Consider the following 13,829-nt stretch of genomic DNA (forward strand, 5'->3'; position numbering starts at 1 on the left):
AAATTCATAGATGAACAGGGAGATCACATTCATATATTGTACTATTTTATCTATTTAGCCTTTAATGTATTAGACAAAATGTTAAGAACACTTTCTTTTTCCCCATTTTATTCTTGTAGGTGAATTGCTGGGAATGGAGTACCTTTACAGCCAGACTGGCAAAACACTGACTCCAGTGCTCCAGAACCCAGAGGAGGAAGACAGGCTGGTGGAGGCAGTTGATGACCAGGACCTGCAAGATGAGGGGTTTGACGAAGAGATCACGGAGGACATCACAGTTCCAGTGCTGTATGAGGATGACCCCTGCCGTGATCTTAAAAACAGCCCCTCATCTTTGCCTCTGCCTCAGTCCCCGGCATCACCGGCTGAGCCGTCCACATCATCTGGCGGAGAAGGACAGCATCTTGCCCCTGCCCCTTCAGTGCTGTCACAGCCATCCGACACTGGAAGTAGTCTCTCCAACGAGGCTCAGGTAAAACACTTTATTTCAGGTAAAAAAGGGCTTTATTTAATTTCAATACCATTTTATTTCACTTATATTAATATTAATCTGCATTTACTAGGGAGCAGTCATTGGACCCGATGGCATCGCTGGGTGGGACAAGGTCCAGGACCTGGCTGGTTACCTAGTGGGTCTTCGTGAGGCTCCTTACCTCACTGACCTGCAGGTGACAGAGGTCATCCAGCTGTGGACAGCTCTCCCTGACTCTGACAAACAGCGGGTCAACTATCAGCCTCGACATCAGCCTCAGCTGACACATGGGCGCTTTAAAGCACCGAAGCGGACCGGAGTCACACCGGGTGTGGAGAGTGTTAAACGGTGTCTGATTGGACATCCTGGGGGTCCAGCACAGTGGCCCAACACCAGTCGCTTGGTTGAGGCAATTTGTATCAAGCTGTGTGCTTTACACAAGTCGCCGACCAAGAAGGCTGGAGTTTGCACCCCCAGGTGGTCTAAAATCCTCACCGATTACCACCACATCCGAGAGCTGGTGCTTAACTGTCGAAGGCTGATGGATGAAACCATGATCCAGCTGTTTGAGCTAAACCAGAAGACACTCATTCAGTGGTAAGCAAGGCACATTATTTGCTTCAAATTAAATGAATACTTCTTAAAACATATTTATAATACAAGTAATTTATTGTCAGGTTTCAGCGTCGGCAGAAGAATCAGGAAATGAGTGTCCTCGCTCAGGGACTGACTTCACCTGACCCAATTGCTGTGGCCGATGCGCAGCTTCCTCTGCCAAGGGAAAAATTGGATGAAGCGCCATCAACATCAGGGCCAAAACATCCATTTATCCTTCTGCCAAATCGGGAAGGACAGGCTCCGATCCTGCGGCCAGGTCGACGGCCTGCTGCTACCACCACCACACAGTGCCCCATTGCACCTGCCCCCACAGCATCAGAAGTAGTGCAGCCCATTTCAGCACCTGGGTCATTGTTAGGCACACTAGTCCTTAACCCGGACATGACTGTGTCAGTGGTGATCCCCTCTTCTGGTCCTTCAACATTGAGTGCAGGCCCAGCTCCACCTGCTCCTGCGTCTGATGCTCCTGTGTCCCGTTACACCCAGAGGAACAGGCGTCGACGGGCCCTGGAGGAGGAAAGTGGAGTACACAAGAGAAAGTATGTGCGAGGGGTTACTTTTAACAAATGCAGCAAATGTGGGCAGCCCAAAACGAAAGAGTTTGGCCATAGTCGGTATGGCAATGCCACATTTTGCCCGAGTGCCTCAAATGGCAAATCTTTCGATGAATGGTTGGCAGAACAGCGGCAGCTACATAAACCTCCTCAATAAAGACAATCTTTTCTGTATATATTTTGTTTACATGTGCCCACTCTTTTATACTGTTCAGTATCATCCTCAATACTGTATTCTCCTCAAAAAAATAATGTTTTCTGTATCTATTTTGTATATATTACATGGGCCCACTCTTTCACATTGTTCGGTATCCTCCTCAATAAATAATGTATTTTCTGTATATATTTTGTATTTTACATGGGCCCACTCTTTCCCATTTTCCGGAATCTTCCTTAATAAATATCTTTTAATGTATATATTTTGTTTATATTACATGGGCCCTCTCTTTCATATTGTCTGGTATGTTCCTCAATAAATAATATCGTTCCTGTATATATTTTGTTTTTATTACATGGGCCCACTCCTTCATATTGTCATGTATACCCCTCAATAAATAAAATAAATATGTCTTTTTTGTATATATTTTGAATATATTACATGGGCCCACTTTTTCATATTGTCCTGTATACCCCTCAATACTGTATCCTCCTCAATAAATTATATCTTTTCTGTATATATTATGTGTATGTATATTATGTTCATGTAAATTAAACATTTTACATTTGAACATTTAAAGTGTCTTTTGATCAGATAAATTAAATCTGATAAATGATATCCATCAAATCATGTCCCACATATACAAAAAAAATAATAATAATCTTTGAGAAAACATTTTATTCATTAATTTAAACATAAACAAGTAATATGCCTTTTAAAAATATTATAAACATAATTAACATAAAACATAAAATCAACTACTTAACATATCAACATTTTAATTCGTTTTATTTAACCATAAACATATATCATATACATTTATGTTTATACATATTTACCAAACAATTATTTTCACAAAATAATAAATATCAATCAACATATTGATATGTCTAGGGCGCGATTTGTGGAAAAAGCAGGTGAGGATGGGGGCGTGTTTTAATACGACGGAAACTGTCAACGTGACGATTCGCTCCAATCGGATCGCGTATTTAACCATAAACATAAACATGTAATATGCCTTTTAAAAATAACATACACAAATTAATAAATATCAATCAATATAATGTTATGTCTAGGGCGAGATTTGTAAAAAATAAAATAAAAATAAAAACAAGGTGGGATGGGGCGTGTTTTTAATACGACGTAAAGCGTCAACGTGATGATTCACTGTTTCGAATCAGTCCAACCGGATCAAGTTTCGCGATTCGCGAATCATTTGATTCAGAACGGGACTTCGACTCAGTCGCGCAGACCGCGGGTTCGAATCCAGCCCGCCGAGGGTGACGTATTTCACATGTAACTAAAACTCATCCATACCGCACAGGAATATAGCCCGAATATTGTTGCAGGGGAAACTTGTCGGCACACTTGCGTTTTCGCGTCTTTTTCGCTTGCGAGGGGGGGCTCAAAGATTGGGCTCCTTCTTTTGCGCAGCGAGCGCTCTACCATTTGAGCTAATTCCCCTGGCTGCAGAAGGCAGAATCTTCTCCCTGTTAGGTCCACCACCATTATTGAATCCATTCAAAGGCCCACTTTCATTCCTTTGCCTTTGACCTTGTCTCGAGGTGTGTCATTTCTTCCATTGCAGTTAATTTTTTCTTTCTTTTGTTGTTGCTATTTGTCTTCTTTGCTTTTGGTTATTATGATCGCCGCCAACTTGTTTGTTTTTAGACTCATTTCTTCTAATGCTTGCTTGTTTCATTCAGTGTTTTTAATGTTGTTTTTTGGGCTTTCTTGTTGTTGTTGCTTTATTACAAACGATCCACTTGGCTTTCACAAGATTGTGATCCTGTATCAGAAGTGACTGTTGCGGTCAAGTAAGTCTGCACCCCTGAGGACCGTAACAGGGTGAGTAGAGCAGGGCAGAAACAAGTTTCTCAGAAATCGAGGTGCTTTTTGCCACAAGCGCAGACTTCCGGATGCTCCCTGCATTCAAAGCCACGTGAAGAGCGTCGCTCGAGGGCAGGCGGCGGTGCCCCAGCTGCGTGAGCGTGGCTCGTTGGTCTAGGGGTATGATTCTCGCTTTGGGTGCGAGAGGTCCCGGGTTCAAATCCCGGACGAGCCCGTGGTCAGGCTTGGTCCTGAAGCTTTTCTGCCTGCTAAGGGGCCCACGAGCAGTCAGCAAACTTTGGGGAAATTGGGCAGACGTCTGGCCGGAGCCAGGCCGGTTAGCTCAGTTGGTTAGAGCGTGGTGCTAATAACGCCAAGGTCGCGGGTTCGATCCCCGTACGGGCCAATGTCTTTTGTTCTCTGTTAGCTCGTCTCTGCTCTTCTCTCAAAGCGACGGGTGGTGTCACGTAAACCCCTGCAGACCAAACCCTAGGTGGATGTGGCCGAAATAGCTCAGTTGGGAGAGCGTTAGACTGAAGATCTAAAGGTCCCTGGTTCAATCCCGGGTTTCGGCAGATGCAGCTTTCTTTTGTCTTTTGGTCGAGGGTGGCCAGTGACCAAAACTCACTGGATACAACCCCTCGCTCTGACTGGTTCCCCCTAGCCGCAACACTATCTACCTCCAGGTCAGCTGTCAAAGAGGCGCTCGTGGTTCCATGGTGTAACGGTTAGCACTCTGGACTTTGAATCCAGCGATCCGAGTTCAAATCTCGGTGGAAACTACGTGCCTTCTTGCGGCAGATAAAAACAAAAAAGGCTCAACTTTATTTTTGTTGCTGGTGAGCCGTAAGCCACTTCTTCTTTGCTTTCCTCTGAGCAGCGGTCTCTCTCGTCAAGGTTCCATGGTGTAATGGTTAGCACTCTGGACTCTGAATCCAGCGATCCGAGTTCAAATCTCGGTGGGACCTGCTTTTGCCACGAATATGCGCAGGGCCCGTTCTGAGAAATTCTTTTGACAGCAGTGGGCCCCAAAGGCTCACGCAACTGCGAGGGTACGTTTCGCACCGCAAAAAGCGCAGTCTGTCTCCTTGGGGACGTGCGCGTAAAAGGGCAGGAGCCCTTTGGAGAATGCGGGCATCGATCCCGCTACCTCTCGCTTGCGCCTACTGCATCCCACCGATTGAGCCAAAGTAAGCCCAAAGTAAGCCCACATGAGCCAATCGCGTTTCTTTCCTGGGCTTACTTTTGACCAATCACGTTTCTCTCCTGGGCTTACTTTTGACCAATCACGTTTCTCTCCTGGGCTTACTTTTGACCAATCGCGTTTCTCTCTGGGGCTTACTTTTGATCAATCGGGTTTCTCTCTGGGGCTTACTTTTGACCAATCGCGTTTCTCTCCCGTGGCTCACTTTTGACCAATCGCGTTACTCTCCCGTGGCTCACTTTTGACCAATTGCTGCGACCGTTTATTATTGTCATCGATCTTTGCAATAGGTAAGGCTAAGGTGTACTTCATTTTTAAATATAATTTAATATCGTTATTTGTTCATAAATAGTGTGTATTTTTGGAAAATAGAACGTGCCAATGCATGTATAGCACACGTTTTATGAAGTATTTGCGAACCTGTAACTTTTTAAATGATAAATACAGAACAAAACATGTCGCTACTGATCAGATAGGTTAAAATCATCGACAGTCCTAATTAGCCTACATTACTATGTTTGTATTGTGTGCGAAGAAAAGAATACTAATATTAAAATATTTATTTACTTATATATGTAGAGAGACAGAGAGCTGGGTAACTTACTTACTGTAACTGTAATGACTGTAAGTTAATTCGTTACTAATTCCAAGTTACAAGACAAATTGTAGTTAGTTACTTAACCCATTAACAGTTACATTACACATTTTAGGTAATATAAGTTAGTCAGACTACTTTTACGTTACTTTTAGATTACTTTTGACCTAACTTGTTTATCACATTGATTTAAACAGGGTAATCTTGAAAAAAAGAATAAGAAAATAGATTGTATTTGTTGTTATTAACAACACTAAGTGCATTTAACACATGTTTGTGAAATAACTGCAGGGAGTTAAATAAAAAACTACTAATTAATTAAACCATAAAAATAATAAATTAAAGTAAATCATTTTAAAATCAATTAAAAATGCACAAAAATGAAATATATTCTTTTTGTTTACCTGCATGTCTTGTGACCATAACCTCATCAGAGGACCAATGAACATGAAAATGTGATAATTATTAAAATATTCAATTTAAGTATGTTAATTAAATATATTAGTTAAAATGTGTGCATGATAATGTGTTTGAAAGACAAAAGCCTTTGTTGAAGGTGGTTAAAAATATCTACAGTGTGATCTTTCAAATAAAAATGAATGTGTTTATCAGTAGTTGATGCAATGTTGAAACACTTTATGCAAACCTGAAATGATTTTTGTAAATCAGTGGTCAAATGCTGTATCTCCACCTGACTAGTGACTGGTCTTTGTGTGAGTGTCCACAAAACTGGAAGACTTTTTTTTATGAATATAAGCAGTAGGCTGTTTTAGAAAAGAAATTTAAAAGATCAAAAAGAGGAATTAGGAAGTATATATCAGTTAGGAATAATTTAATGTCATTGTGTAAATAAAAATTAAATTTAAATTAAAATAAAATCATATAATGCATAAAAAAAGTAACTTTAGTCTGATTCGGAATATTTTAAAATATATATATTTTTTAATCTAAATACAGGTACTTAATTTTTGGATTCTGATTATGTAATTCAGATGAAATAACATGTAATCAGTTACTACCCAGCTCTGCTTATATATATTACTTATATTTGGTAATAATACTAGTGACCTCCTCCGAGCCTAGAATTATTACTAGAAGGAAATTTCAGACTTCATATTTGACTTTACATATATTTGTACATATATCAGATTCCTGTCCATGTTTATTACCACAGTAATATGGTTTACATGTAGCTTGTTAAATTATCATTACACACTTAACATACAGGTATCTTTCAGTTTGCTAGAGGTAATAGTCTCTTTCTGATCTTCATTACAGAAAATGTATGCTTACCCCTTTTTTCGCCGCCAATCGGCAACATCGAGCCGGCTCCTCATGGCGCCATCGGAGGAGGCGAAGCGCCTTGAAAATATGGAGTCGGGAAGGGCCAAACCCAAGGAGCAGGTGCTGGCAGAGGCCCGTTCTTTTGTCAGCACAAACGGTGGAGACCCCAGTGACCAGTTTTTAGTACTGGCTCACTGCAAACTTCAGTTTGGGAAGTACCAGGGCCAGAGATTTAGATGGCTCCTGGAAAACTCTCTGGGGTACGCAGTGTATTTGGTGCTCAGCATTTCCAAGGAGACAGCGCAGACAACCCCCCTGTCCGAAAATAAACAGCTCTTCCTACAGTACACTTCTCATATCAGAGAGATGGCTGAAGAAGTGGAGAAGTATGAGAGGAAGCAGGAAATGCAAGCAGAAGCCCGAGCATCTGGAGACCAGGGCTGCTTGATGGTGGAGTTTGGTGACTTCCAGGGCCGGTCCATGAAGGAAGTTTATGAGGACCAAAGCAAGGAGGCCCAAGCCCTCATCAGGTACCTGGTTAAGGCCGATGCCAGGCCAAACACCAACATGGCCATTTTCAAGACATATGTCCTGAAAAGGCAGGCTTCTGCTGTGGGCACCAGTGTACGTCCTGCACGTCCACCTGCAACCTCCAGTGCCTCTGTACCTCCAGCCGCAGCCTCCTGTACCTCTGCACCTCCACCTGCAGCCATCCGAACTGGTGTACAGCGGACCGCCACTGTGAAAGCGCTGTTGGCGCATGGCAAACATTTGTCTCCTTCACAGCTGGCGAAAAAACTCGTGTCACCAGTTAAACACTGTGAGTAGGAGTGTGAATATTACATTTTCCCTACAGAAATTGTACACGTATTCATTTATTGTTATGGAAAACCTGTCCACTTGCTGTTTCCAGATCCATTAGTGCAGTCTACTTTACCTTCTCCAGCAGCAGAAACTTTGGCCCGAAGACAGCTTTTCGCTACAGGTAAGTAAGCACCATCTTACATACACTTGTCTCTGTGTATTGGTCACAGTAATAGTTGTAACATTTGTGCTCCAGGAACTTCCGTTTCCACTGCTGAAGATGATGATGAGGAGCTGGTATTTGCTGCATCACAATGTGAAGCACAGCTGAATACAGGTGTGGCATATGACACAAATACAAATGTTATAAGAATGTTTTGTGAAAACACAATGGGAAGCATTAAAAATAAAAATCAAATTTTTTAAATATTTTTGTTTACAATACAGAATTATGTCACATCATGCCTCAAGTGGGATTTCTTCAAAAGGTTAAGGATGTCCAAAGGTGTCAGTGTATTTATTTGCGTTTCTAAACTTACCCGTTGTTAAACAATCACTAGATAACTTTCTCACACTGCTTGCTCTTCTCACTCACTCACTCACTCACTCTTTAGCTCCCCCTGAGCAGACAGGATGGTGGAGAGTCATTGTTCTTATGATGAGAAGAACAGTTTTTCCTTATTGTATATGTGTGCATGCTTCATGTCTGTGCACATCATTACTGAATTCATCACACCTCATTTTCCTTACTTAATCACAACAGATTCTCATTCTCAAAGAACTGTACTAATTCCATTTTTCTTACATCAATAAAGTGTACGCTGTGTTCTTTGCTTCTTAACACTAGTACCATTTTCTTCACTGTTATGCCTTAATATATTCAAAACGATTATTAACACTCCTCCAAAATTACTGCTTCGCAGGCTGTTTGTGGGCTGCATTTATGGCGTAGTTCTATCAAATCCAACCTTATACCATCCTTATATTGTTTTTGTTACTGTTTACTCAGAGGCCTGTGCCGGTCCGGCTCCATTGGCGGAAACAGCAAAAACACCAGATCCTCCACATCATCAGCCACCAGCTGAGCTCCCAGGCCACTGGAAAGATCATCTTCCACCTTTCCAGCATGAGTGGATCCGGAACACACTATTTAAGGCCAACCCACGAACCGGCAAGCCAGAACTAGTGTCCCAGCTGAAGCTTTGGTGGTATCCTCCTCAGCCCCCTTTAATTAACAGTCAGCCACCCGCCTCACCAGACCTCTTCTTCTGTCGGCCCCTTTTCTTGTGGATGCCGCTGAAGATGTGGTTATTTCCTCTTGTCTGTGTTCGCCCAGACTGTGGTAAGCACAGGCTAACAGCAGCAGGACTTTACCGCACCGTGCGCAAGGTTTTGGACATCGACGGGTGGTATGACCTTGCCACTGAGTATCTGGAGTGCAAAGGCTGCAAAAAGAAGTATCCTGCCTGGTCCGAGGACATCTTAGGGCAGCTGGATATGGGCCACCGCAGTCAGTTTCCAGCTTTGCTGACATACAGGTAATTCATAATGACAATCATTCATTATTAGGCACTTTTATCTGTGTTTTTTTTCTACAACCAAAGCATTTGCATGATTATATTGTTGTTTCCTTAGATACTCATGTGACAACCGGGTGCTGAGGATGATGAGGGAGAGGACACTGGGCAACAGTGTGACTCAGCTGTACAAGAAGCTGACGGAACAGCACAGTGAGGCATGGACACAGCGTGTTCTGCAGTACCTGACTGCCTGCGAACCGTTCACAAGGTCCTCCCTTGTGCAGCCTCCTGTATTTGCTGAGCCTCCCCTTTTACCTGCCCTACCTAAGCCTAAGTGGCTCTTAGCCGTGTACGCCAGAGATGTTCTTTGGCGACTGCATGAGGTCAAAGCCAAAATAACATCCGTCTTTGGCTCTGTTCTCAAGATGGACTCCACTAAAAAGGTATCACAGTCCTGTTTATATCCAGAAATTTGCCAGATATGGATATATGTGCATTCACAATGAATACAGTTTTGTCACCCTTTTATTTTTCCCAATAGGTCACAAAGAAACTCGCAGGTGCTGCTTCAGGTACAGCTGCCTGGTGCACAAATGTGGGGAATGAACACGGCCAAGTCCTCGTATCTGTGCTTACAGCCGCCGAGGGACATGGACTGGACCACATGGCAGCTGGCCTGATGAAGCGCTACCGGGACGCAGGAGAGGCAGCCCCAAAAGTGATGTACGTGGACAGAGATTGCTGCAGTCAGCATGGCCAGTGTCAGGTGAAGATGATGTTCTCGGAGTGGGTCGAGCTTGAAGTGCGCCTCGACATCTGGCATTTCATGCGGCGATTTGCTGCAGGTGTCACGACAGAGGCTCATCCACTCTACGGGATCTTCATGGCCCGTCTGTCCACGTGCATCTTTCAGTGGGATCCAGAGGATGTGGCTGCACTTCGCAGTGCAAAGGAGGGTGAGCTGGCGGCAAAGAAGACTGGCCACATCTCAGAAAGGGCGGTCAGTGCTCGCATTACCCGGAGAGAGTTGGCACTGCACTGCCGGAGGAGGACCAGGGGGGTGGAGGAGACCACCAGATTGATCGGGTCACTGATTGATCTGTTCGACAGTGCGGACGGGAAGGACACTCTGGGAGTTCCTCTGCTGAATCACGAACGGATCCAGCAGATATGGAAGGAACAGCGGAAGCACGTTCCGTGTATCCAAGACCCAGAGAACTTTCCGCTGTACATGAAGAAGGGGACACTGAAGAAGGGCGGTGTGGAGCTGTGCTGCTACAGGTGTGCCCGTGGCTCTACCTCCTTGGAGTCTTTCCACCTCCACCTAAACCGTTTTATTCCAGGTATTACATACATACGGATTACAATTTTTTTTGGTCAAAATATTATATATAAATTAATATATTAAAATAAATATATTTTATTTTTGTCATATAATTTATATTATATATAAATATATTTAATATATATACATATATTTTTCTTAAATATATACATGCATGTGTTGTGTAATTGTATTGTAATTATGTAACTCTATTACATGTAACCAGTTACCTCATAGCACCTCATGTGTAGTACAAAACTTTTTTGTTTATTTAATTTTTAGGAACCAGTGCCAGTGATGCGCATTTTCAAGCGTATCTCCTTGAGGGCTTGATGCGTTGGAATGATGACCGGATGGAAGACGCCATAAAAGGAGCATCCTCCATCCGGACATATGGCTGTGCCATGAGGGAGGCTGTGGACCGGCTTAGCCAAGCTGTCTTCGGGAAGCCCTGGGATGAGCGCTATCGCCCTCCTGGAGCATATACAGGCAAGAAATTCATTAATTCATGTTTTTGTTTTTTTATAGATCATTTGAATTATTTTTGCAAAACATAAAAATTCATGGATGAACAGGGAGATCACATTTATATATTGTACTATTTTATCTATTTAGCCTTTAATGTATTAGACAAAATGTTAAGAACACTTTCTTTTTTCCCATTTTATTCTTGTAGGTGAATTGCTGGGAATGGAGTACCTTTACAGCCAGACTGGCAAAACACTGACTCCAGTGCTCCAGAACCCAGAGGAGGAAGACAGGCTGGTGGAGGCAGTTGATGACCAGGACCTGCAAGATGAGGGGTTTGACGAAGAGATCCCGGAGGACATCACAGTTCCAGTGCTGTATGAGGATGACCCCTGCCGTGATCTTAAAAACAGCCCCTCATCTTTGCCTCTGCCTCAGTCCCCGGCATCACCGGCTGAGCCGTCCGCATCATCTGGCGGAGAAGGACAGCATCTTGCCCCTGCCCCTTCAGTGCTGTCACAGCCGTCCGACACTGAAGGCAGTCTCTCCGACGAGGCTCAGGTAAGACACTTTAAGGGCTTTATTTAATTTCAATATCATTTTATTCCACTTATATTACCATAAATCTGCATTTACTAGGGAGCAGTCATTGGACCCGATGGCATCGCTGGGTGGGACAAGGTCCAGGACCTGGCTGGTTACCTGGTGGGATTTCGTGAGGCTCCTTACCTCACTGACCTGCAGGTGACAGAGGTCATCCAGCTGTGGACAGCTCTCCCTGACTCTGACAAACAGCGGGTCAACTATCAGCCTCGACATCAGCCTCAGCTGACACATGGGCGCTTTAAAGCACCGAAGCGGACCGGAGTCACACCGGGTGTGGAGAGTGTTAAACGGTGTCTGATTGGACATCCTGGGGGTCCAGCACAGTGGCCCAACACCAGTCGGTTGGTTGAGGCAATTTGTATAAAGCTGTGCGCTTTACACAAGTCGCCGACCAAGAAGGCTGGAGTTTGCACCCCCAGGTGGTCTAAAATCCTCACCGATTACCACCACATCCGAGAGCTGGTGCTTAACAGTCCAAGGCTGATGGATGAAACCATGATCCAGCTGTTTGAGCTAAACCAGAAGACACTCATTCAGTGGTAAGCAAGGCACATTATTTGCTTCAAATTAAATGAATACTTCTTAAAACATATTTATAATACAAGTAATTTATTGTCAGGTTTCAGCGGCGGCAGAAGAATCAGGAAATGAGTGTCCTCGCTCAGGGACTGACTTCACCTGACCCAATTGCTGTGGCCGATGCGCAGCTTCCTCTGCCAAGGGAAAAATTGGATGAAGCGCCATCAACATCAGGGCCAAAACATCCATTTATCCTTCTGCCAAATCGGGAAGGACAGGCTCCGATCCTGCGGCCAGGTCGACGGCCCGCTGCTACCACCACCACACAGTGCCCCATTGCACCTGCCCCCACAGCATCAGAAGTAGTGCAGCCCATTTCAGCACCTGGGTCATTGTTAGGCACACTAGTCCTTAACCCGGACATGACTGTGTCAGTGGTGATCCCCTCTTCTGGTCCTTCAACATTGAGTGCAGGCCCAGCTCCACCTGCTCCTGCGTCTGATGCTCCTGTGTCCCGTTACACCCAGAGGAACAGGCGTCGACGGGCCCTGGAGGAGGAAAGTGGAGTACACAAGAGAAAGTATGTGCGAGGGGTTACTTTTAACAAATGCAGCAAATGTGGGCAGCCCAAAACGAAAGAGTTTGGCCATAGTCGGTATGGCAATGCCACATTTTGCCCGAGTGCCTCAAATGGAAAATCTTTCGATGAATGGTTGGCAGAACAGCGGCAGCTACATAAACCTCCTCAATAAAGACAATCTTTTCTGAATATATTTTGTTTACATGTGCCCACTCTTTCATACTGTTCGGTTTCCTCCTCAATAAATAATTTATTTTCTGTATATATTTTGTATTTTACACGGGCCCACTCTTTCACATTTTCCGGTATCTTCCTTAATAAATATCTTTTACTGTATATATTTTGTTTATATTACATGGGCCCATTCTTTCATATTTTCTGGTATGTTCCTCAATAAATAATATCGTTCCTGTATATATTTTGTTTTTATTACATGGGCCCACTCCTTCATATTGTCCTGTATACCCCTCAATAAATATAATAAATGTCTTTTTTTTGTATATATTTATATATATTACATGGGCCCACTTTTTCATATTGTCCTGTATACCCCTCAATACTGTATCCTCCTCAATAAATTATATCTTTTCTGTATACATTATGTGTATGTATATTATGTTCATTTAAATTAAATATTTTACATTTGAACATTTAAAGTGTCTTTTGATCAGATAAATTAAATCTGATAAATGATATCCATCAAATCATGTCCCACATATACAAAAAAAAAAAAAAAAATCTTTGAGAAAACATTTTATTCATTAATTTAAACATAAACATGTAATATGCCTTTTAAAAATATTATAAACATGATTAACATAAAACATAAAATCAACTACTGAAACATTTTAATTCGTTTTATTTAACCATAAACATATATCATATACATATATGTTTATACATATTTACCAAACAATTATTTTCACAAAATAATAAATATCAATCAACATATTGATATGTCTAGGGCGCGATTTGTGGAAAAAGCAGGTGAGGATGGGGGCGTGTTTTAATACGACGGAAACTGTCAACGTGACGATTCGCTCCAATCGGATCGCGTATTTAACCATAAACATAAACATGTAATATGCCTTTTAAAAATAACATACACAAATTAATAAATATCAATCAATATAATGTTATGTCTAGGGCGAGATTTGTAAAAAATAAAATAAAAATAAAAACAAGGTGGGATGGGGCGTGTTTTTAATACGACGTAAAGTGTCAACGTGATGATTCACTGTTTGGAATCAGTCCAACCGGATCAAGTTTCGCGATTCGCGAATCATTTGATTCA

The 13,829-nt window shown here is 42.7% G+C and overlaps 5 non-coding genes across 5 annotated transcripts; all 5 read left to right on the top strand.

The window, feature by feature from the left end:
* Positions 1-3,794: 3,794 nt before the first annotated feature.
* trnap-ugg (transfer RNA proline (anticodon UGG)) lies at positions 3,795-3,866 on the top strand. The gene has a single exon. It is a non-coding gene; the product is annotated as a tRNA-Pro (tRNA).
* Positions 3,867-3,963: 97 nt separating this feature from the next.
* trnai-aau (transfer RNA isoleucine (anticodon AAU)) lies at positions 3,964-4,037 on the top strand. The gene has a single exon. It is a non-coding gene; the product is annotated as a tRNA-Ile (tRNA).
* Positions 4,038-4,133: 96 nt separating this feature from the next.
* Positions 4,134-4,206, top strand: trnaf-gaa (transfer RNA phenylalanine (anticodon GAA)). The gene has a single exon. It is a non-coding gene; the product is annotated as a tRNA-Phe (tRNA).
* A 135-nt stretch (positions 4,207-4,341) lies between these two features.
* trnaq-uug (transfer RNA glutamine (anticodon UUG)) lies at positions 4,342-4,413 on the top strand. The gene has a single exon. It is a non-coding gene; the product is annotated as a tRNA-Gln (tRNA).
* A 114-nt stretch (positions 4,414-4,527) lies between these two features.
* trnaq-cug (transfer RNA glutamine (anticodon CUG)) lies at positions 4,528-4,599 on the top strand. The gene has a single exon. It is a non-coding gene; the product is annotated as a tRNA-Gln (tRNA).
* The last annotated feature ends 9,230 nt before the right edge of the window (positions 4,600-13,829 follow it).

The sequence above is a fragment of the Garra rufa genome, unplaced genomic scaffold, assembly GCF_049309525.1.
Source record: "Garra rufa unplaced genomic scaffold, GarRuf1.0 hap1_unplaced_001, whole genome shotgun sequence".
Taxonomy (NCBI): domain Eukaryota; kingdom Metazoa; phylum Chordata; class Actinopteri; order Cypriniformes; family Cyprinidae; genus Garra; species Garra rufa.